Source organism: Schistocerca americana, chromosome 2 (assembly GCF_021461395.2).
Source record: "Schistocerca americana isolate TAMUIC-IGC-003095 chromosome 2, iqSchAmer2.1, whole genome shotgun sequence".
Taxonomy (NCBI): Eukaryota; Metazoa; Arthropoda; class Insecta; order Orthoptera; family Acrididae; genus Schistocerca; species Schistocerca americana.
In genome coordinates this window covers 807,912,629-807,934,340 of record NC_060120.1, presented here as the reverse complement: position 1 = coordinate 807,934,340, position 21,712 = coordinate 807,912,629, and the positions used below count along the sequence as shown (strand labels likewise).

The 21,712-nt window shown below is 43.4% G+C and overlaps 1 protein-coding gene across 1 annotated transcript in view; it reads right to left on the bottom strand.

Moving 5' to 3' along the window:
• Nucleotides 1-21,712, bottom strand: part of LOC124595037 (facilitated trehalose transporter Tret1-like) — a 326,026-nt gene that overhangs the window by 119,728 nt on the left and 184,586 nt on the right. The window lies entirely within an intron of this gene.

Genomic DNA, 21,712 nt, shown 5'->3' with positions numbered 1-21,712 from the left:
AACCTAACTAACCTAAGGACGTCACACACATCCATGCCCGCGGCAGGATTCGAACCTGCGACCGTAGCAGCAGCGCCTAGAACCGCTCGGCCACAGCGTCCGGCCTACGTGTTTATACTACTTACAAAGAAGAAGATATTTGTTTTACAAGCATATTGGAAGATATTTTCTTTGACCGTGTGGTTAGCGGCAATTCACTTCATGTGCAGTTTGCAGATTCAGCGCAATCAAAAATACTTCTACATTCACATAACATAGAGGGCGTGCTGAAAGGTAATGCCTCCAAATCTGTGTTAAAACTCTTAAAGCTTTCTAAATAAAACAAAAGTTATCGACATTCTACATCTTTAATCTTTCTGTCTACGTACCAGCAGCCCTCTGTCATTAGATGGCTCCGAATTGTAGCGTAAAACATGGATCTGAACAACGTAATTAAGTCGGTACTTGAGAAACAAGAGCGGTAGGCGAGGACTTCACTTTGATAGTGATGAAGCGGTGCGGGCAGCGGCGAGACTGGGGCTTCGTTAACGAAGTCAAACATTCTATAGTGAAAGTATCAAGAAACCGGCCTCTCGTTGGCAGAAATGTTTTCGTCGCCTGCGTGGCTACGTTGAGAAATAAATAGGCAAATACGAAGAATGAATATGCGCAATATTAATGAACTGTTTTATTCTAAAAAGCTGTAAGAGTTTTCACTTAGAAAATTTGGACTCATTAATTTTCAAGATGCCTTCGTATGTAATGCATTTTCGTTTGTTTCCACCTGATGGACTCTGCACAAGGACCGTTGCAAGAGAGGGGAAAAATGGGAATGAAGCCGAAGGCTGTGGTATGTAAGTAAGTAGGACCGTAAGTCGATCAAGAAAGACAAATCGTCGTATGTTACTGGAAGACATCATGGAGGAAATTCCAGTTGAGATCGTAACTGCGTGATAATAAACTGAAATATTCCTTCTTTGGTCAAAAGCAGGAAGAAAGTGGAACTAGAGATTTAAGTAACATCAACGTGGAGATTTGCAGAAACGGGGCACTGGTTCGGTTAGGCAAAGACAGGGAAAGAAATCTGTTGTTGCCTTAATTAAGGGAGATCTCAGCATTCGCCCAGGAGCGCTTTAGAGAAGCGGATGATTAGTCAGAGTATTGATGAAGCTCGTCTCTGACAACAATCGAGGCCGTACCATACTCTGCGATTGTCCAGGCTTTGTAGACAGCTTTGGTATTTAAATTTTTGAGCACATCAACTGAAGTTTTTGCAAGCACATTAGTCAGTCAATTTTTTTCAGTACATTGTTTGAGAATTTCTTCGTCTTCGATGGCAATTGCAATGGTCTCGTCATTTGTTGTTGTTCTTTTCTGATGCGTGTGTTTCTGCTGTACAATTACAATACGTTAACAGTACTGAATTTACGAGGAAAAAATTTGCTAGGGAACTTCAAGATACATTGAGGATCACCGACGAGCGAGCTAAGGTTGCAACAGTCTTCCGTGTAATATTTCTTTGTAATGTTAGTGAGGCAAAATTAGCTAAATGCGAATGAAAAAAAATTTAAGTTTCCTGCCTGTTGCATAAAGAATGATCCATGTTAATTGGAAAGGTGATCCAATTTGCGAATAAGTAACAACCATAAGTCACACCAACAGTAAAGTAGTTAGGATCCAACATATTACACTCTAAAGACAGCGTATCATGGTGCACAGTAGCAGCGAAAAGTACCGAGACTAATTCCGATGCCAGCTTTGGAATTTTTATTCCTTGCAGATAACCGGTAGAGTTATCCACTCAGAGATCATTGAGCACCTCTCCCTTAAAATTTTAGGGATGAGGGCTGATATTTCACAGACTTTTCGGCCATGTGTTACGTTCGTGTCGATGTCGACAAAGACATCCAAAATGACAGCTGCCCTGTCAGAGTTTAAAATGCATGTAGTTAAAACACGATGGGCTGTGAGACAATAAGACGACGGCATGTTGGGGAACGGTACACTGAATAACAAAAGCATAGTCCCAACTCGCTTGTTTGGCTTTTTCCCCCTATCCTGAAGTGTCCTTAGACCCAGGTAGGTATCCTGTCACTGCCGCAGTTTTAGGGCTCCTGATTAAAGAGTAGCAAGCGATATAACCTTGTGATTGACGGTGAGCTACGCTGAAAAATAAACTCAAAAAGTGGCACCATGAAGGAATTTATGCGGATGGGGTGTAGATGTACAGACAAACAAATGATTACAATTTCAAAAAAGTTTGGAGGCTTTATTCAAGAGAAAGAGCTTCACAAACTCAGAAAGTCAATAATGCGTTGGTCCACCACTGGTCATTGTGAAAGCAGTTATTCAACTTGGCACTGACTGACAGAGTTGCTGGATGTCGCCCCGAGGGATATCACACCAAATTCTGTCCAAATGGAGCGTTCGGTCGTCAAACTCCCCAGCTGGTTGCAGGGCCCTCCCCATGATGGTGTAAATGTTCTCAATTGGGGAGAGATCCATCGACCCTGCTGGCCAAGATAGGATTTGGCAAGCACGAAGACAAGCAGCAGAAATTCTCGCCTTGTACGGGCGGGCATTGTCTTGCTGAAATATAAGCCCAGGATGGCATACCATGAACAGCAACAAAACGGGGCATAGAATATTGTCGACGTACCGTGTGCTGTAAGAGTGCTTCGGATGGCAACCAAAGTGGTCCTGCTGCGCAAAGAATTGACACCCCAGAGTATCACTCCTGGTTTTCGGGCCATATGGCCGGGGACAGTCGGGCTGATATCCCACCGTTGTCTGGGAAGGCTCCAGACACATCTTCGGCCTGAAATCTCACTGGTCTTCAGTTACGAGTCCCGATTCCAATTGACCTCCGATGAATAGCGAAAATGTTTATGGAGACGCCCCGGATAGCGGTGGGATACCAACCTGACTGTCGCCGGCCACACTGCCGACAACCAGAAGTCATGGTTTGGGGTGCTATTTTTTTAGATAGCAGAAGACCTTTGGCTGTCCTCCACGGCACCCTTAAAGCACAGCGATACATCGGCGATATTCTACGTTCCGTTTTGTTGCCCTTCATGGCAAGCCATCCGGGGTCCACATTTCAGCAAGATAATGCCCACCCGCATAGGGCAAGAGCTTCTACTGCTTGACTTCGTGCCTGCCAAACCCTACACTGACCAGAAAGGTCGCCGGATCTCTCCAAAACTGAGAACATTTGGAGCATTATGGGCATGGCCCTTCAGCGAGCTTGGTATTTCGACGATCTACGAGCGAATTGGAGAGAATTTGAGAAGATGTCCCTCAGGATTACATAGAACAACTCTCTCAATCAGTGCCAAGCCGAATAACTGCTTGCTTAAGGGCCAGAGGTGGACCAACAATGTATGACTTCCTCAATTTGTGAAACTCGTTCTCTTGAATAAATCGTCCTTTTATCCCGAAATTATAATCATTTGTGAAACTATCATAAACGCTGTGTGAAAAAACCTTCCAAAATTTCTATTCGTTAACAGTAGCACAGACGCAAGTTTCTGTGTTGGATGTGCAGCATATTTATCGATTTCCGTCCCACTCGGATAATTCCTTCGTGGTGCGTCTTTTTTTTTAATTGTAGTATGAATGTCTAGTCTTTCATTTGCTTTACACCATTACACACAGTTGCAGATGCACTTCATACTAGTCGCTATGTTTCTTTGTTTGCTGCGTTGTCCAAGAAACAAAATAATATGGCACCGATTCCCAGCTTCCTAATAAGATTTCTGCAGGAAGGAAGTTCAAATGGTTCAGATGGCTCTGAGCACTACGGGACTTGACATCTGAGGTCGTCAGTCCCCTAGAACTTAGAACTACTTAAACCTAACTAACCTAAGGACATCACACATACGCATGCCTGAGGCAGGATTCGAACCTGCGACTGTAGCGGTCGCGCGGTTCCAGACTGAAGCGCCTAGAACCGCTCGGTCACAGAGGCCAGCTAGGGAAGAAGTGAGAAATGGTGATTTTAAAGTCGCGTTGACACCGAGAGCATCAGAAATGGAACACAGCAAACTCTAGGGTGGATATACGATTCAATGCGAGCTCCGAACCACGTTGCTACTCCCCGTTTTTAATATCCACGTTGCTACAGGTGGAAGAAGTGATAAGTGACAGATGAGAATTCTAGGACTAGTGGAGGATTGATCCCCTGACCTTTAAATCCATAGTGTGACTCTTTACCATCGAGCAGATACGGAAATGAAATCGACCGTTTCCTTTTCAACGCACCCATCCCGACAATCGGCTAAAGAGATGTAAGGAAATCACGAAGAACATAAATGTGGTTGATCGGCCGGGGATTTGCCCCGTCGACTACCCGAATACCAAGGTTCTTTATGGGTTTCCCTTGGTCTTACGTTACACTGCGGAACTCGAAATTCCTCTCAAATATTTTCAGTTTGCGCTCTTCTACTCGGTTACCAGGTCGCTTGGTATTTGGCTGAAAAACAACCAAGTTTTACAGTTGGCTGGATCTCACACACTCCACTCCGACTACACGGCAAAAGAAAATTAAGTATATCGCAAGTTCTACAAGGAAATACATGGGCGACGTATTTGTCCCCTTCCTCATCAAAACCGTCGACCGACATCTACATCTACATCTACATCTACATTGATACTCCGCAAGCCACCCAACGGTGTGTGGCGGAGGGAACTTTACGTGCCACTGTCATTACCTCCCTTTCCTGTTCCAGTCGCGTATGGTTCGCGGGAAGAACGACTGTCTGAAAGCCTCCGTGCGCGCTCTAATCTCTCTAATTTTACATTCGTGATCTCCTCGGGAGGTATAAGTAGGGGGAAGCAATATATTCGATACCTCATCCAGAAACGCACCCTCTCGAAACCTGGCGAGCAAGCTGCACCGCGATGCATAGCGCCTCTCTTGCAGAGTCTGCCACTTGAGTTTATTAAACATCTCCGTAACGCTATCACGGTTACCAAATAACCCTGTGACGAAACGCGCCGCTCTTCTTTGGATCTTCTCTCTCTCCTCCGTCAGACCGATCTGGTACGGATCCCACACTGATGAGCAATACTCAAGTATAGGTCGAACGAGTGTTTTGTAAGCCACCTCCTTTGTTGATGGACTACATTTTCTAAGCACTCTCCCAATGAATCTCAACCTGGTACCCGCCTTACCAACAATTAATTTTATATGATCATTCCACTTCAAATCGTTCCGCACGCATACTCCCAGATATTTTACAGAAGTAACTGCTACCAGTGTATGTTCCGCTATCATATAATCATACAATAAAGGATCCTTCTTTCTATGTATTCGCAATACATTACATTTGTCTATGTTAAGGGTCAGTTGCCACTCCCTGCACCAAGTGCCTATCCGCTGCAGATCTTCCTGCATTTCGCTACAATTTTCTAATGCTGCAACTTCTCTGTATACTACAGCATCATCCGCGAAAAGCCGCATGGAACTTCCGACACTATCTACTAAGTCATTTACATATATTGTGAAAAGCAATGGTCCAATAACACTCCCCTGTGGCACGCCAGAGGTTACTTTAACGTCTGTAGACGTCTCTCCATTGATGACAACATGCTGTGTTCTGTTTGCTAAAAACTCTTCAATCCAGCCACACAGCTGGTCTGATATTCCGTAGGCTCTTACTTTGTTTATCAGGCGACAGTGCGGAACTGTATCGAACGCCTTCCGGAAGTCGAGAAAAATAGCATCTACCTGGGAGCCTGTATCTAATATTTTCTGGGTCTCATGAACAAATAAAGCGAGTTGGGTCTCACACGATCGCTGTTTCCGGAATCCATGTTGATTCCTACAAAGTAGATTCTGGGTTTCCAGAAATGACATGATACGCGAGCAAAAAACATGTTCTAAAATTCTACAAGAGATCGACGTAAGAGATATAGGTCTATAGTTTTGCGCATCTGCTCGACGACCCTTCTTGAAGACTGGGACTATCTGTGCTCTTTTCCAATCATTTGGAACCCTCCGTTCCTCTAGAGACTTGCGGTACACGGCTGTTAGAAGGGGGGCAAGTTCTTTCGCGTACTCTGTGTAGAATCGAATTGGTATCCCGTCAGGTCCAGTGGACTTTCCTCTATTGAGTGATTCCAGTTGCTTTTCTATTCCTTGGACACTTATTTCGATGTCAGCCATTTTTTCGTTTGTGCGAGAATTTAGAGAAGGAACTGCAGTGCGGTCTTCCTCTGTGAAACAGCTTTGGAAAAAGGTGTTTAGTATTTCAGCTTTACGCGTGTCATCCTCTGTTTCAATGCCATCATCATCCCGTAGTGTCTGGATATGCTGTTTCGAGCCACTTACTGATTTAACGTAAGACCAGAACTTCCTAGGATTTTCTGTCAAGTCGGTACATAGAATTTCACTTTCGAATTCTATGAACGCTTCACGCATAGCCCTCCTTACGCTAACTTTGACATCGTTTAGCTTCTGTTTGTCTGAGAGGTTTTGGCTGCGTTTAAACTTGGAGTGGAGCTCTCTTTGCTTTCGCAGTAGTTTCCTAACTTTGTTGTTGTACCACGGTGGGTTTTTCCCGTCCCTCACAGTTTTACTCGGCACGTACCTGTCTACAACGCATTTTACGATTGCCTTGAACTTTTTCCATAAACACTCAACATTGTCAGTGTCGGAACAGAAATTTTCGTTTTGATCTGTTAGGTAGTCTGAAATCTGCCTTCTATTACTCTTGCTAAACAGATAAACCTTCCTCCCTTTTTTTATATTCCTATTAACTTCCATATTCAGGGATGCTGCAACGGCCTTATGATCACTGATTCCCTGTTCTGTACATACAGAGTCGAAAAGTTCGGGTCTGTTTGTTATCAGTAGGTCCAAGATGTTATCTCCACGAGTCGGTTCTCTGTTTAATTGCTCGAGGTAATTTTCGGATAGTGCACTCAGTATAATGTCACTCGATGCTCTGTCCCTACCACCCGTCCTAAACATCTGAGTGTCCCAGTCTATATCTGGTAAATTGAAATCTCCACCTAAGACTATAACATGCTGAGAAAATTTATGTGAAATGTATTCCAAATTTTCTCTCAGTTGTTCTGCCACTAATGCTGCTGAGTCGGGAGGTCGGTAAAAGGAGCCAATTATTAACCTAGTTCGGTTGTTTAGTGTAACCTCCACCCGTAATATTTCACAGGAACTATCCACTTCTACTTCACTACAGGATAAACTACTACTAACAGCGACGAACACTCCACCACCGGTTGCATGCAATCTATCCTTTCTAAACACCGTCTGTACCTTTGTAAAAATTTCGGCAGAATTTATCTCTGGCTTAAGCCAGCTTTCTGTACCTATAACGATTTCAGCTTCGGTGCTTTCTATCAGCGCTTGAAGTTCCAGTACTTTACCAACGCAGCTTCGACAGTTGACAATTACAATACCGATTGCTGCTTGGTCCCCGCATGTCCTGACTTTGCCCCGCACCCGTTGAGGCTGTTGCCCTTTCTGTACTTGCCCAAGGCCATCTAACCTGTCTGTCTTCCCTGCTCTGTAACACCGTTGTGGACTAATTAATTTGACAGTGGGATAAAGAATCGAAAATTCCGTCCTATTGGAAAACCTTTGCAACTAGAACGACAGAAATATGGTTTCCAAATTGTGTTTCTAGCCGTTTGCAGACAACTTGGCGATATTAACAAATGACGAGTCCATTGCCATTGCGATAGAAGACGGAGAAATTCTCGAAGAGTATACTGAAAGAATTGGCTAACTAATGTGCTCAAAACTTGAAATACCAAAGCTGTCCACAAAACCTGGCCAAACAGTGTGAGTTCCGTACATCAAGTACCTAGCCAAAATCTTTGAACGTACTAGAGGAGAGCCTACTGAATCTCAAGAGGAAATATGGCATAAATCTGCGAAGAATACCGTCTCTCATCAGGTATAAAAAGCAGTCATTACAATGCAGTGAACAAATCAGAACGCAAACGCAAAATTATGAGAAACATTCTCTGCCAAATAGAACAGGAGACGGTTACAGACTAAACTCCCGGAAAACAAAAAGAAAAGTTATCCAACCTCACGGCAGACATTTTATACACATACAAAAAATGTTTCACTCTTAAGGCCTATCGATAAAATACTAACGTACACGGAACATATGGAAGTTATACACCGGATTCAATTAGCCAAAAAAGATCCAGGAAGGACCCACTTAATTTCTCGGAATCCAAGAGCAGAAACTTGAGCAGACAAAACAATGACGGATGGAAAGTGCAGGTGGAAGAAGAAACTGAGAGAAAGAATTCAAGGACAAAAAGTGAGAGCTGCAAGGAAACTCAGAAAATTGAATATGAAAGCTTTGCGCAATCCAATAATATTAACAAATAAGTAAACAAATATATACACTCCTGGAAATGGAAAAAAGAACACATTGACACCGGTGTGTCAGACCCACCATACTTGCTCCGGACACTGCGAAAGGGCTGTACAAGCAATGATCACACGCACGGCACAGCGGACACACCAGGAACCGCGGTGTTGGCCGTCGAATGGCGCTAGCTGCGCAGCATTTGTGCACCGCCGCCGTCAGTGTCAGCCAGTTTGCCGTGGCATACGGAGCTCCATCGCAGTCTTTAACACTGGTAGCATGCCGCGACAGCGTGGACGTGAACCGTATGTGCAGTTGACGGACTTTGAGCGAGGGCGTATAGTGGGCATGCGGGAGGCCGGGTGGACGTACCGCCGAATTGCTCAACACGTGGGGCGTGAGGTCTCCACAGTACATCGATGTTGTCGCCAGTGGTCGGCGGAAGGTGCACGTGCCCGTCGACCTGGGACCGGACCGCAGCGACGCACGGATGCACGTCAAGACCGTAGGATCCTACGCAGTGCCGTAGGGGACCGCACCGCCACTTCCCAGCAAATTAGGGACACTGTTGCTCCTGGGGTATCGGCGAGGACCATTCGCAACCGTCTCCATGAAGCTGGGCTACGGTCCCGCACACCGTTAGGCCGTCTTTCGCTCACGCCCCAACATCGTGCAGCCCGCCTCCAGGGGTGTCGCGACAGGCGTGAATGGAGGACGAATGAAGACGTGTCGTCTTCAGCGATGAGAGTCGCTTCTGCCTTGGTGCCAATGATGGTCGTATGCGTGTTTGGCGCCGTGCAGGTGAGCGCCACAATCAGGACTGCATACGACCGAGGCACACAGGGCCAACACCCGGCATCATGGTGTGGGGAGCGATCTCCTACACTGGCCGTACACCACTGGTGATCGTCGAGGGGACACTGAATAGTGCACGGTACATCCAAACCGTCATCGAACCCATCGTTCTACCATTCCTAGACCGGCAAGGGAACTTGCTGTTCCAACAGGACAATGCACGTCCGCATGTATCCCGTGCCACCCAACGTGCTCTAGAAGGTGTAAGTCAACTACCCTGGCCAGCAAGATCTCCGGATCTGTCCCCCATTGAGCATGTTTGGGACTGGATGAAGCGTCGTCTCACGCGGTCTGCACGTCCAGCACGAACGCTGGTCCAACTGAGGCGCCAGGTGGAAATGGCATGGCAAGCCGTTCCACAGGACTACATCCAGCATCTCTACGATCGTCTCCATGGGAGAATAGCAACCTGCATTGCTGCGAAAGGTGGATATACACTGTACTAGTGCCGACATTGTGCATGCTCTGTTGCCTGTGTCTATGTGCCTGTGGTTCTGTCAGTGTGATCATGTGATGTATCTGACCCCAGGAATGTGTCAATAAAGTTTCCCCTTCCTGGGACAATGAATTCACGGTGTTCTTATTTCAATTTCCAGGAGTGTATATGAAGCTCTTGGCACAAATTTGTTCGCTTTGCACAATCTTTTTCACTTAGTCCTTGTCAAATTACTATAAACGATGAAGAAACCTTCCAAAATTTCGATTCGATACCAGCAGCACTGCCGCAAGTTTCCATGTTGGATGTAGAGGGTTCCTCAGTCCAGGAGTATAAAAGGGAAAGTCATGGCTGCGCTGCTGCGACGTTGCCCGATTTTAGCCAAATGGTTAAGTAACAGACCTAACAGAACGTTAATCAGGAGTTGAAATTTCCGTCATCTTGTTGTGGGATGGCAGTCCGTCCATTAAATTCAAGACATTCTTGAAGAAATAGGTCTTGCTCACTCGCGGTAAGTGGTACACACACACACACACACACACACACACACACACACAAGCACAAGCACAATGGAGACGTGCTGTTTGTGCCTTCGGAGCGATGTCGTGAGTCTGCGCGATAGCCTATCTCAGCGAGGAAGGTTATGCACGAACTAGCCGCCAAGAACATGAAACAGCTCTTTCAGGAAAACTAGTTGCCCGTACCTGCACAAGAACTGGCACAGTTAGCGAGAACTTAGCATCCGTAACATAATTCAAATCGTCGTATATTTTTTAAGCACAGAAGGCAACAGACTATGCGAAATTTAAGAAAGCATGTTCTCCGTCAAGCAGTTAGCACGTCTTGTCGTAGCACGTTTGATGAGTGAATGTTATCGTTGTAAACATCATGCTGAGGAACTGTTTACGAAGTCTTCCCGATTTTTCGTATCAGAAGTTTTGGAAAGTGAGTTTGCTTTATAGAAAATATAGTTGTGGATTGGCGTTTATTTAGCCGGTAAGAATGATCCAAATTTGACCTAGTTTGTAACCGCCACTTTTAGTTTCAAAATAGGTACATTAGTAATAGTTTCACACATCGTATAAACAGACGATTACAACGATTTTAAAGAAAGATATTATTTACAAATATTTTGACAGAACTGGAAGGCTACTTGCATTGAGATGATATGATGTAATCAAGTAAATTGCAAGAAAGGAGTATTAGATAATAAAAATTGTCTATGAAAAAAAATTATACATTATTTCCCATAAACGAATCAAATACTAATAAAAGGGAGACATGCACAGGGTAAAACGAAGTTTCCGTGAACATAAAACAAATTATATTTTGCATGAAGTGATCCGATTGCTAAATAAATTACGGCTATTTGTACCTGAGAGATTTGATAACAGACTGTAAATGATACAAAGGTCAGTCTTGACTGGTTTCTACTTTCATGTATCATTCAACTCAACACGTTTCATCTTGTCATCAGAATCACATTTAAGAGGATATATCTCATCTCAACAGCATTCTAAGTGAGACTATTTATTTATCAAGATGGAGGACTATTATGTGCTATTATGATGGCAGCCGTATATTTTGAATTAAATCCTTTGTTTTTAAACACGATTATAGGCAAAACGAAAGGAAGGAGTCCCAGGGTCAAATGGTATTCACCTCAAGTATTTCAGATATTCAGAGATACTTAACAGGACTATTAAACAACTCTTCCAGATTTTAACGAGTCCTGAGGATCTGGAAGGTATCGAATGCAATCATCAAAATGTCTAATAATAATACTGTGTATTGGACGTTTTATAGGGAATTTACGTAAGGTGCATAGCATCGTTTTTTGGGATTCCGAGACGCTTTATTGATTTCCCTTAATGTCGTTACACGATGACTGTTACGTGCCTGAACAGTACTTTTCTGAGATTGATGTTTCGCAGAGTTTAAGAGTAATTTATCTGTTTTATATATCTCTGTTTATGAGTTGCCATTTATTTTTGAATCGTAATACACATAGTGTATGCGATTTCTCACCCTTTTTGTGACGAGCTCCCAAACACAGACAAAATCAGAGCAAAGCATACTGTTAGCGTCTTATTCTGCAGCAGATCGACTGTCGTGATTGTAGGCTATGAGTTATTTCCCTGCTTCAGGTTTCCGATAATATGCTACGTAAACAGATTAACATTTAATAGACAAAGTTGCAAGATTCGAGAACAAAAAAGGTGCATAGTACGTCTGAATATAGATTAACTCAAAATACTAACCAGGCCTCGACAATGTAAAATTTGTAACCTCATGTAACTCAGTACTATAAAAGTGTAATGCGAAATTAGAAATAAGAATACACTGAGCCCAAATTAAATGAGAAAATGATAAAGATACCTGTTTAGCCGTATGAGAAGCTCCTTCTCGCTTCGGTGAGGGCAGGTACCCTTTGTAACAGACTCCAAACGACACAGTAAATGCTGAGGACCCATTATTTTAAACTAACGCCCACAACTCATGAACAACGATCGAAGTTATGTCCAGTTATTTGATCTTCAGTCCCAAGGTAAGTTCGATCCAACTCTCCACGTTAGCCCCTCCTGTGCAAGCTACTGCAGCCGGCATCCAACATCCAAGTGGTAGTTACTGTAGTGAGGCCTTAGTTTCCCGCTGCAATTGCTGCCCTCCGCCCCAGACTTCCCTCCATTAACAAATTAAACATTCCTCGATGCCTCAGTACATGCCCTACCAACCTACATCTCGTCTGTACTGCTTACTATCCGCATTTTACTTCTGTTCACTGTTGCACACCACACACATATTTTCAGAAAACACTTAACTTATTTACAGTGTAAACAAATTTGACGTTTTCAAAACCAATTTCCTTGCTATTGCCAGTCCACATTTTATATTCCATTTTTTTCTCCTACAATCCGGTTTTTTACTGCCCAAATAGTAAAACTTATAAGAGAGGCGTTCAGCAAGTAATGCAATACCTTTTTTTCTGAAAGCAGGTCAATTTTATTCAGGATTCGAATACACCATATTATTCTCCACTCTTTTGGATACAAACCGTATACTTCAACATAACTTCCGCTCAATGCGATGTCCTTAAGCCACCTACTGGAAGGGCCCGTATGCCCGCGTGGTACTACTCTACTGGTGGAATCGGAGCCAACGTCGTACTGTGACAATGGTCGACAAAAAATTGTCACTATCAGCTTGGTAACGCCCAAGTAATTCCACATAGAAGTTTCTTCGTTTCTCTTTATGATATTTTGTTAGACGGCAAGGAACCCAGCGAGTGGACGAATGTGTCAGCACTACCAAGAGAGACGTCCAGTTGAGCAGCGATGTATTTGTTTGAGAGTGTCCGCACGTTCCAACATTGCAGGCCCGAGTCAGCTTTGTGCGAATGGCCAGCACGCGGAAGAATGGACATGTTTGCGTGACCTTGTTGCGATGATGACTGACACTTCGACCAACAACTCACCGTGGTTTTGTTCACTGGTAGGTCTCCGTAAACATTCTGCAAGTGCCTACGAACATCTGCGATGCTCTGGTTTTCTGCCATAAGAAAAGCAATGACGATTTTACATATGGAACTATAGGGCCTAGAAAGGGAATGTTTCACTATGTCCCACAACAAATTCCGCGTTTTTGAACCGAAACTGGCAGAGAAAAATATGTGCTGCATTACTTATTCAAAATGGCTCTGAGCACTATGGGACTTAACATCTGTGGTCGTCAGTCCCCTAGAACTTAGAACTACTTAAACCTAACTAACCTAAGGACATCACACACATCCATGCCCGAGGCAGGATTCGAACCTGCGACCGTAGAAGTCGCGCGGTTCCGGACTGAGCGCCTTAACCGCGAGACCACCGCGGCCGGCATTACTTATTGAACACCCCTCGTACTTTTAGTATCTTATGATCCAGTTCTCTCAGCATCGCCTGATTTGATTCGGCTACATTCTGTTAACCTTGTTTTACTTCCTTTGAAGGTCATCTTTTAAATTGTTTTCTTTCAATAACTCTTGCAAATACTTAGCTGTCTCTGAAAGAGTTACACCATCACAAGCATCTCTCAAAGTTTTTATTTCTTTTACTTCAGTTACTTGTCCAAATTAATTCACGGTTTCTTGCTGCCTATTCTGCGTGCAGACTGAAAACCTGCAAACCTGCCTCATTCCCTTCTCAGTTGCTGTTACCCCTAATGTTTTTCGGCACTTATAGCTGCTACCTGTTTTCTGCAAAAGTTGTAGACAGTTTTTCTCTCCTTTTATTTTATCTCTGACGACTTGTGAGTTTCAAAGTCAACTTGAAAGTTTCTCGTAAACAACGCGAAAAGTTTTTTTTTTTTTTAAATCTACGAATGCTTGAAATGTAGGCTTGTCTTTCTTGTGTAAGGTAAGTCGTAGATCAGTAGTGCCTCGCTGTTGGTACATTTCTCTGGTACCCAGAGTGATCTCCCCCTCCACCTCCCCCAGTTCCATTTTCCGTCAGTCGTTCCCTTTGCCTTGCCACGAAAGTCTGGCAACATGTGTCCAAGTTGTGCTGTTTAGGATTTAGGGCACATTAGTCACACAGACTATCAATGTGTACTGGAAACCATTGACATTTCAGTGGCAATGGGGTAGTGCACTGTCTTTAATGTACAAGTCGACTGCAGTTTTCTGTTTGAGAACAAACGTATGCTCGTGATCGAACGGTAGATTGCCGAATTGTTTTCTGGTGAGAGATGATATCTGCTCTAGCCGCGGCCTACTGCATAGTCATTACTCTTGCGAAGGTGATTTCTGAAATGTAGATTTGTGCAAAACATGATACCCTCTGTACAAATGAATATACGGAAAAAAATCTGTTTCGAAGAAGGAACGGGATGTTAGGAAATATACTAAGACACCAGGGAATAACTTCCATTGTACTAGAGGGAGTCATAGAATGGGGGGGGGGGGGGGGGGGTGACTGTAGCGGAAGTCAGAGGTTGGAATAAACCCAACAAAATAATTGATGTCGTTCGGTGTAAATGTTTCTCTCAAATGAGTAGGTTACGAGCAATACAGGAGAGGAAGTCTGTAGGGTCGTATTAAACCAGTCAAAAGAACGGTGGGCAATTAAATAATACGCCTATGGAATATACTGTATTTTGGTCGTTTAGGCAGGCGGTCCTAGTTATGAGATATATGATATCAGTTCTCTCCGCGTGTTTTCATTTTTCTGGCACACACTTTCCGCCAGATCGTTATGTATCTGCAGTGTGCAGGAGCTTGCACCTTTGTATCAATTCAGACTCATGCGTGTCTGGTGCCGATGACACACCAATTACACACGCGGACTAGCGTTGTAGATGAGAAAACTAGATCTCGCCGAACACCTGTCTGTATAGTTTCACTGGGAGCTGTTTGTCTTGCAGACACGAAGGAACGTTCAGTCTCTTTGTGAACCGTTGGTGGCAGACGAATGCCGGAACAGTGCATCTTTAATGAGACCACAGCCGATAGTAGCATTGCTTCTCGTGACACCTCATTATTTACTCCATTGCTATGGAGCAAATGTACACCATTTTACTTGTGACAAAGACTGTGACACAAGGCTATGGAATTATCTCTCAGACGAAATCAGGGAGCGCATATTCCAAAGCTACAAAACACAGCTAATGACCTATTTACTAAACCAACAATAATGTCTCACATTAACTTTAAATTCATCATTTGCAGCTGACCTCGGTCATAATGCCCTTACTAACCCGGATCTTTCTTCTTCCTCGGGGTTTAGCTCCAGCAGTGAGCCATTTTCGACCTCCACAGGCATCTTCCATTCCAGTCATTCGGTCCTAGATTTCTGTTGGCCGTTTCTCCAAGTATTTATTCCTCCCATCTTGGCGCTGGCCTTCCTAGACTTCTTCCTGTGCGCGGGTCCCAGTTTAAACTCTCCACTCGCCGCCTATGGATGGATATTCTCTGTACATGCGTGTACCACTGAGGCGATCTATTCTCCAAAGTTTTTGTAATTTAGCACGTTTCCTCCACTCTTCTCCGTACCCCCTCATTTCGTATCCTACCACGTCTCGTCAACTGCAAACATCTTCTCATATAGTCCATTTCCACTGTCCTAATTTTCTCCCCAACTTTCACTGTTTGAGGCAATATTTCAGCTCCACACCGTTAGTGTCGTAAATCTAATGGTGCCGACGGGCCGCTGTGTCATCCTCAGCCCACATGCGCCCCTGGATGCGGATATGGAGGTGCATGTCGTCAGCACACCGCTCTCCCGGCCGTATGTCTGTTTACAAGACCTTTTTAGCATCGTACCGAATATTATTGTTCCATGTTATCCCATGCAAAGCGATAGAAGCCCTCCATTGCTGTTCTGTAATGAATACTCTTGCCGCATGTGCCGGAGCTACCTATTATTGTTCCCTGTTTTTGTAGCTTCTATAGGATTTTGTTTCTCCTCCCTCTATGTCAATTTTCACCAAATCCTGTCCAATGCACACACTCTGTCTTGTACAGATTTACTCCTAAGTCCCTTTCTCTGTCTTCTATTTAAGCTTTTTCGGCATGTGTTCCACATCCTCTTCATCTTGAGAGAATATTAACTGGTTATCCGCAAATAAAAATGAATGGAGAGGATCGTAACCACTCTTTATTGCCATATCCCAGCATTTCCTGAACCAACGATTCAGTAACAGTTCCAAATAAGTGTTTAACAAAATATGTGACATTTCACAACTTTTGTTTTAGACCTTTGTCAACTAAAATACTTCAGATAATTTATTTTCCAGTTTACTCATTACTCTTATGTTCGTGTACAACTTTTTAACCAAACTGACCACTTTCTTCTCACATTAAATCCTCTCATTGCTTCTCATAATTTTATCTGAGGCACATTGTCATACACTTTCTGCAGGTCCTCAAAGGTCATGCATTAAGGTTTAATTTTTATTTCAGCATGTTTCAGTAACTGTGTGATATAGTGCATGTAATCAAGACATGACCGTCCTTGCCTAAAACCACATTGGTCTTCACTTAAAACTGACATATCCTACTCAAAATAATAGAGAAAAGCCTAGCTGTTACTGACAACACTTATACCTCCATAATTTGTGCACACTCTCTTGTCACCATTTTTATACATCGAGGAGATATATGATTAATTACAATTCATAGGTTAATCCCATGACAGCTTATCACTGAACACTTCAGAAGCTCCATTTGTTTATTTCCTGGAGTTTCATTTTTTTTTTTTTGGACAGTTCTGCTTTCACGTCGGCTTCTGTTATTTCTATATCCATTTCTTCTCCTCTGTACTCCAACTTATTTTCCTGGCATAACATTGAAAATTACAGTATCATATTCATTTTTCAGCGGTAATTTTTATAGCGTTTTTTACACTCATTGTTATTTCTTATTTTTTAATAACCTCCTTTGCTTCAGTAGACTTCTTATATCCCAGAGTTCCACCCATGCTACTGTGCAGCGTGTCCCAGTCTTCATTCCCCGCAGTCTTAACATTCATTTTAACCTGTTGTCTGATCTTGACATACAAGGCTCTTGGTTCTGACGTCTTGCCACTTAACCATTTCATAGATGCTTTTTTCTTTTAAGGGCTTCTCTTGCTACTTAAAAAACACTTTCTTTCATATATTTGTCGATAGTTGTGGGGTCTTCTATCCTACCCACGTTAAGTTTACTCTGGAACCTAGTTTGATGTAGCATTTTGACATTATATTGTATACATCGTTTGTCGTACAGAACACCTCCTTATATTCAAAATGGTTTAAATGGCTCTGAGCACTATGGGACTTAACTTCTGTGGTCATTAGTCCCCTAGAACTTAGAACTACTTAAACCTAACTAACCTAAGGACATCACACACATCCATGCCCGAAGCAGGATTCGAACCTGCGACCGTAGCGGTCACGCGGTTCCAGACTGAAGCGCCTTTAACCGCACGGCCACACCGGCCGGGGCCCTTATGTTCTTTAAGTTCATCTTCCAGTCTCGTGATTGTTGGTCTTACCTTGTTACAGCATATTTTCTCCACTGCCATATCATCGCTATCTGCCTCCGTAGCTGAATGGTCGGCGCAGATGGCTACTATGCGGAGGAGCCAGGTTCGATTCCTGGTACTGCTAGGGACTTTTTCTTGGTGGGAGGACTGGTGTAAGGAGTGTATCAGAACTCTCCATTACACGAAAGCAGTATAGCCAACTTAACGCTATTCTTTGCATTGTGTAAGCACGCAGATATCGATAGTAACAATCTGAGGGCGAAACATGGGAACGCGATTCTAGGCATTGTTAGGAGACGAGGTCTGTCTGTGAGAGTGGAAGTAGTAGTGTCGATCGAGAGCTCGGAGACATACGACATGTCAAGCTGTCCTCACATGTAACTTATATGCAACAAATATGTGACGTGACTACAACAAACATGCCTATGTTCGTCAGTGAAAATGGACTCTATAACCAGCCTGAGCTATCAGTAAACTGAATCTAGCCTGCGTAACACTGCATGAGTGTTGTATGAGTGTCAGTTTCATTGTCATTTAAGCCCTTAACAGATCATTACATGAAAAACTTAAAACTAACGTTTGGATAAACTATCTGAATGCGAATCTGAATATGAAAAACTACAGGAACAAATGAATCTATAACAATATGACTTATGAGCAGCCGCTCGACCATGAAATCCAAGTTTTCTCACGTCCCGCGTAAATGGCATAGTACTTGCAGTGGATCCCGATGCAGTTTGGAATTCCTGTGTGACGGTCTGGATAGATGTCTGCCTATTACACATTCCGACCATCTTCACTGTCGGCGGTCTCTGTCAGTCAACAGACGAGGTCGGCCTGTACTGTTTTGTGCTGTACGTGTCCCTTTACTTTTCCACTTCACTATCACATGGGAAACAGTGGACCTAGGGATGTTTATGAGTGTGGAAATCTCGCGTACAGACGTATGACACAAGTGACACCCAGTCACCTGACCACGTTCAAAGTCCGTGTGTTCCGCCTAGCGCCCCATTCTGCTCTCTCACGATGTCTAATGACTGCTGAGGTCTCTTATATGGAGTACCTGGCAGTAGGTGGCAGCACAGTGCACTCAGTATGAAAAACGTTTGTTTTTGGGAGTGTCTGGATACTTTTGATCACAGAGTTTATTACATTAAATTGCGTTAAACCAAATGATGCAATAGGTGGAAGGCATAGCAAGCGACGTAGGGACGCAAAACTGGCGGACGGAGACAACAGAACAGCGCCAAGGTAGCGTCACAGCAGAACAGAGAGGCTTAGGACATCGACTGTGTTGGACGCGGGAAGGGATGTTGCGAGTGATGTGGGAGTGCTGTAGACGTATTGAGATAACGAAAAAATTTTAGACGGGGTACTGAGGGCACAAGATTGGCATCACTACCGAGCAAGAAAATAAGAAAATTATGGAACAAGTTTTAATTTAACGAAGTGGCGAACAAAGTTAATTTGAGTTAATAAAATCTGTGAACGCATTGGGAATATGTAAAACTACCGACGTTTCGGTCAGTAAACAAAAACACCCTGAAGGAGGTCATTTGCGATTGTGACCGAATCGTTGGTAGTTCACATATTGCAAATGAGGTCACAAACCCAGAAAAAATTTATTGACCGTGACAATGGCCGCGAAAGCCTACGTTTATAAAGTTAATTTGGTGCAAAGAGTGATCTCGTTATATTATAACAGTGGATTCAGAAAACGAATTTGAAATAATAAGTGATAACTCAAAGGCAATAAGTGTAGATCTATAATTTCCTTAAATCACTTACCTACGAATCAATGACAAGAAAAGATAGACGCTCTCAAGTTGAGTTCACCTTCATCTTAAGGGTAACGCAGAGCAGATTATACGCATGTGTAACAGAGTACTTCTTCAAAGCAGAAGGAACATCAGAACATTGTTTCAAGCTAAAGACTTGGGAACCACAGTGATCAAAATTAAGGTTTGTAAGACGCATATACTTTCACTAACACTGCATAGCACTCAGTTTACATTACACGAACGAACACAACAACCAGTTACACAAATACCCATTAAAAAGTAACACCTTCATGTTAAAGAACAGTGAAAACGCAGGAATAGACACGTTATACTTTGTTTTCAGTGCCAGGACATTAATAGACAGTTAAATAGTTTAAAACGAAGGTCCACGTTATAATACACTTGACCACATAGCAACGAACAAACTCGAGCAAATAAAGGGGCGTATTGACAAATACAAGGTCGTTATATCGAGACTGAATACCATAACATCAAAATCCACCAAAAGGAAAAGCAAAACATAGAAGTTGAAAAAGCGGATAAATTTTTGCTCAACACATTCCTGAGAGGGCATCTCTCTTCCTTCGATACTAACTATGTAAGTGAAGACAAATGTGCCCCAAATTCAGAGAAATAGTGTTGACTGAAAACGAGATGTTATCTACATCTACATCTACATCCATACTCCGCAAGCCGCCTGACGGTATGTGGCGGAGGGTACCTTGAGTACCTCTATCGGTTCTCCCTTCTATTCCAGTCTCGTATTGTTCGTGGAAAGAAGGATTGTCGGTATGCCTCTGTGTGGGCTCTAATCTCTCTGATTTTATCCTCATGGTCTCTTCGCGAGATATACGTAGGAGGGAGCAATATACTGCTTGACTCTTCGGTGAAGGTATGTTCTCGAAACTTTGACAAAAGCCCGTACCGAGCTACTGAGCGTCTCTCCTGCAGAGTCTTCCACTGGAGTTTATCTATCATCTCCGTAACGCTTTCGCGATTACTAAATGATCCTGTAACGAAGCGCGCTGCTCTCCGTTGGATCTTCTCTATATCTTCTATCAACCCTATCTGGTACTGATCCCACACTGCTGAGCAGTATTCAAGCAGTGGGCGAACAAGCGTACTGTAACCTACTTCCTTTGTTTTCGGATTGCATTTCCTTAGGATTCTTCCAATGAATCTCAGTCTGGCATCTGCTTTACCGACGATCAACATTATATGATCATTCCATTTTAAATCACTCCTAATGCGTACTCCCAGATAATTTATGGTATTAACTGCTTCCAGTTGCTGACCTGCTATTTTGTAGCTAAATCATAAGGGATCTATCTTTCTGTGTATTCGCAGCACATTACACTTGTCTACGTTGATATTCAATTGCCATTCCCTGCACCATGCGTCAATTCGCTGCAGATCCTCCTGCATTTCAGTACAATTTTCCATTGTTACAACCTCTCGATACACCACAGCATCATCCGCAAAAAGCCTCAGTGAACTTCCGATGTCATCCACAAGGTCATTTATGTATATTGTGAATAGCAACGGTCCCATGACACTCCACTGCGGCACACCTGAAATCACTCTTACTTCGGAAGACTTCTCTCCATTGAGAATGACATGCTGCGTCCTGTTATCTAGGAACTCCTCAATCCAATCACACAATTGGTCTGATAGTCCATATGCTCTTACTTTGTTCATTAAACGACTGTGGGGAACTGTATCGAACGCCTTGCGGAAGTCAAGAAACACGGCATCTACCTGTGAACCCGTGTCTATGGCCCTCTGAGTCTCGTGGACGAATAGCGCAAGCTGGGTTTCACATGACCGTCTTTTTCGAAACCCATGCTGATTCCTACAGAGTAGATTTCTTGTCTCCAGAAAAGTCATTGTACTGGAACACAATACGTGTTCCAAAATTCTACAACTGATCGACGTTAGAGATATAGGTCTATAGTTCTGCACATCCGCAGAGTAAACTAATAAGAGATGGAACAGATCCCTCACGGCACGCAAAATACATCAGGGCACAGTCCAAGAGGGAACGAGAAACCATGCGAGATTGAAAAGAATGGACCGCACGATTCGTAGTTATACTGAGATCTTAGTCACGTGATTTTTTTCTGGGGATCTAAGGCACCGAAAGTGGATACAGTATTCGAACTGCAGAAAAGGGCCATAAGAATAACAACTAGAAGTTCAAATGGCTCTGAGCACTATGGGACTTAACATCTATGGTCATCAGTCCCCTAGAACTTAGAACTACTTAAACCTAACTAACCTAAGGACATCATACAACACCCAGTCATC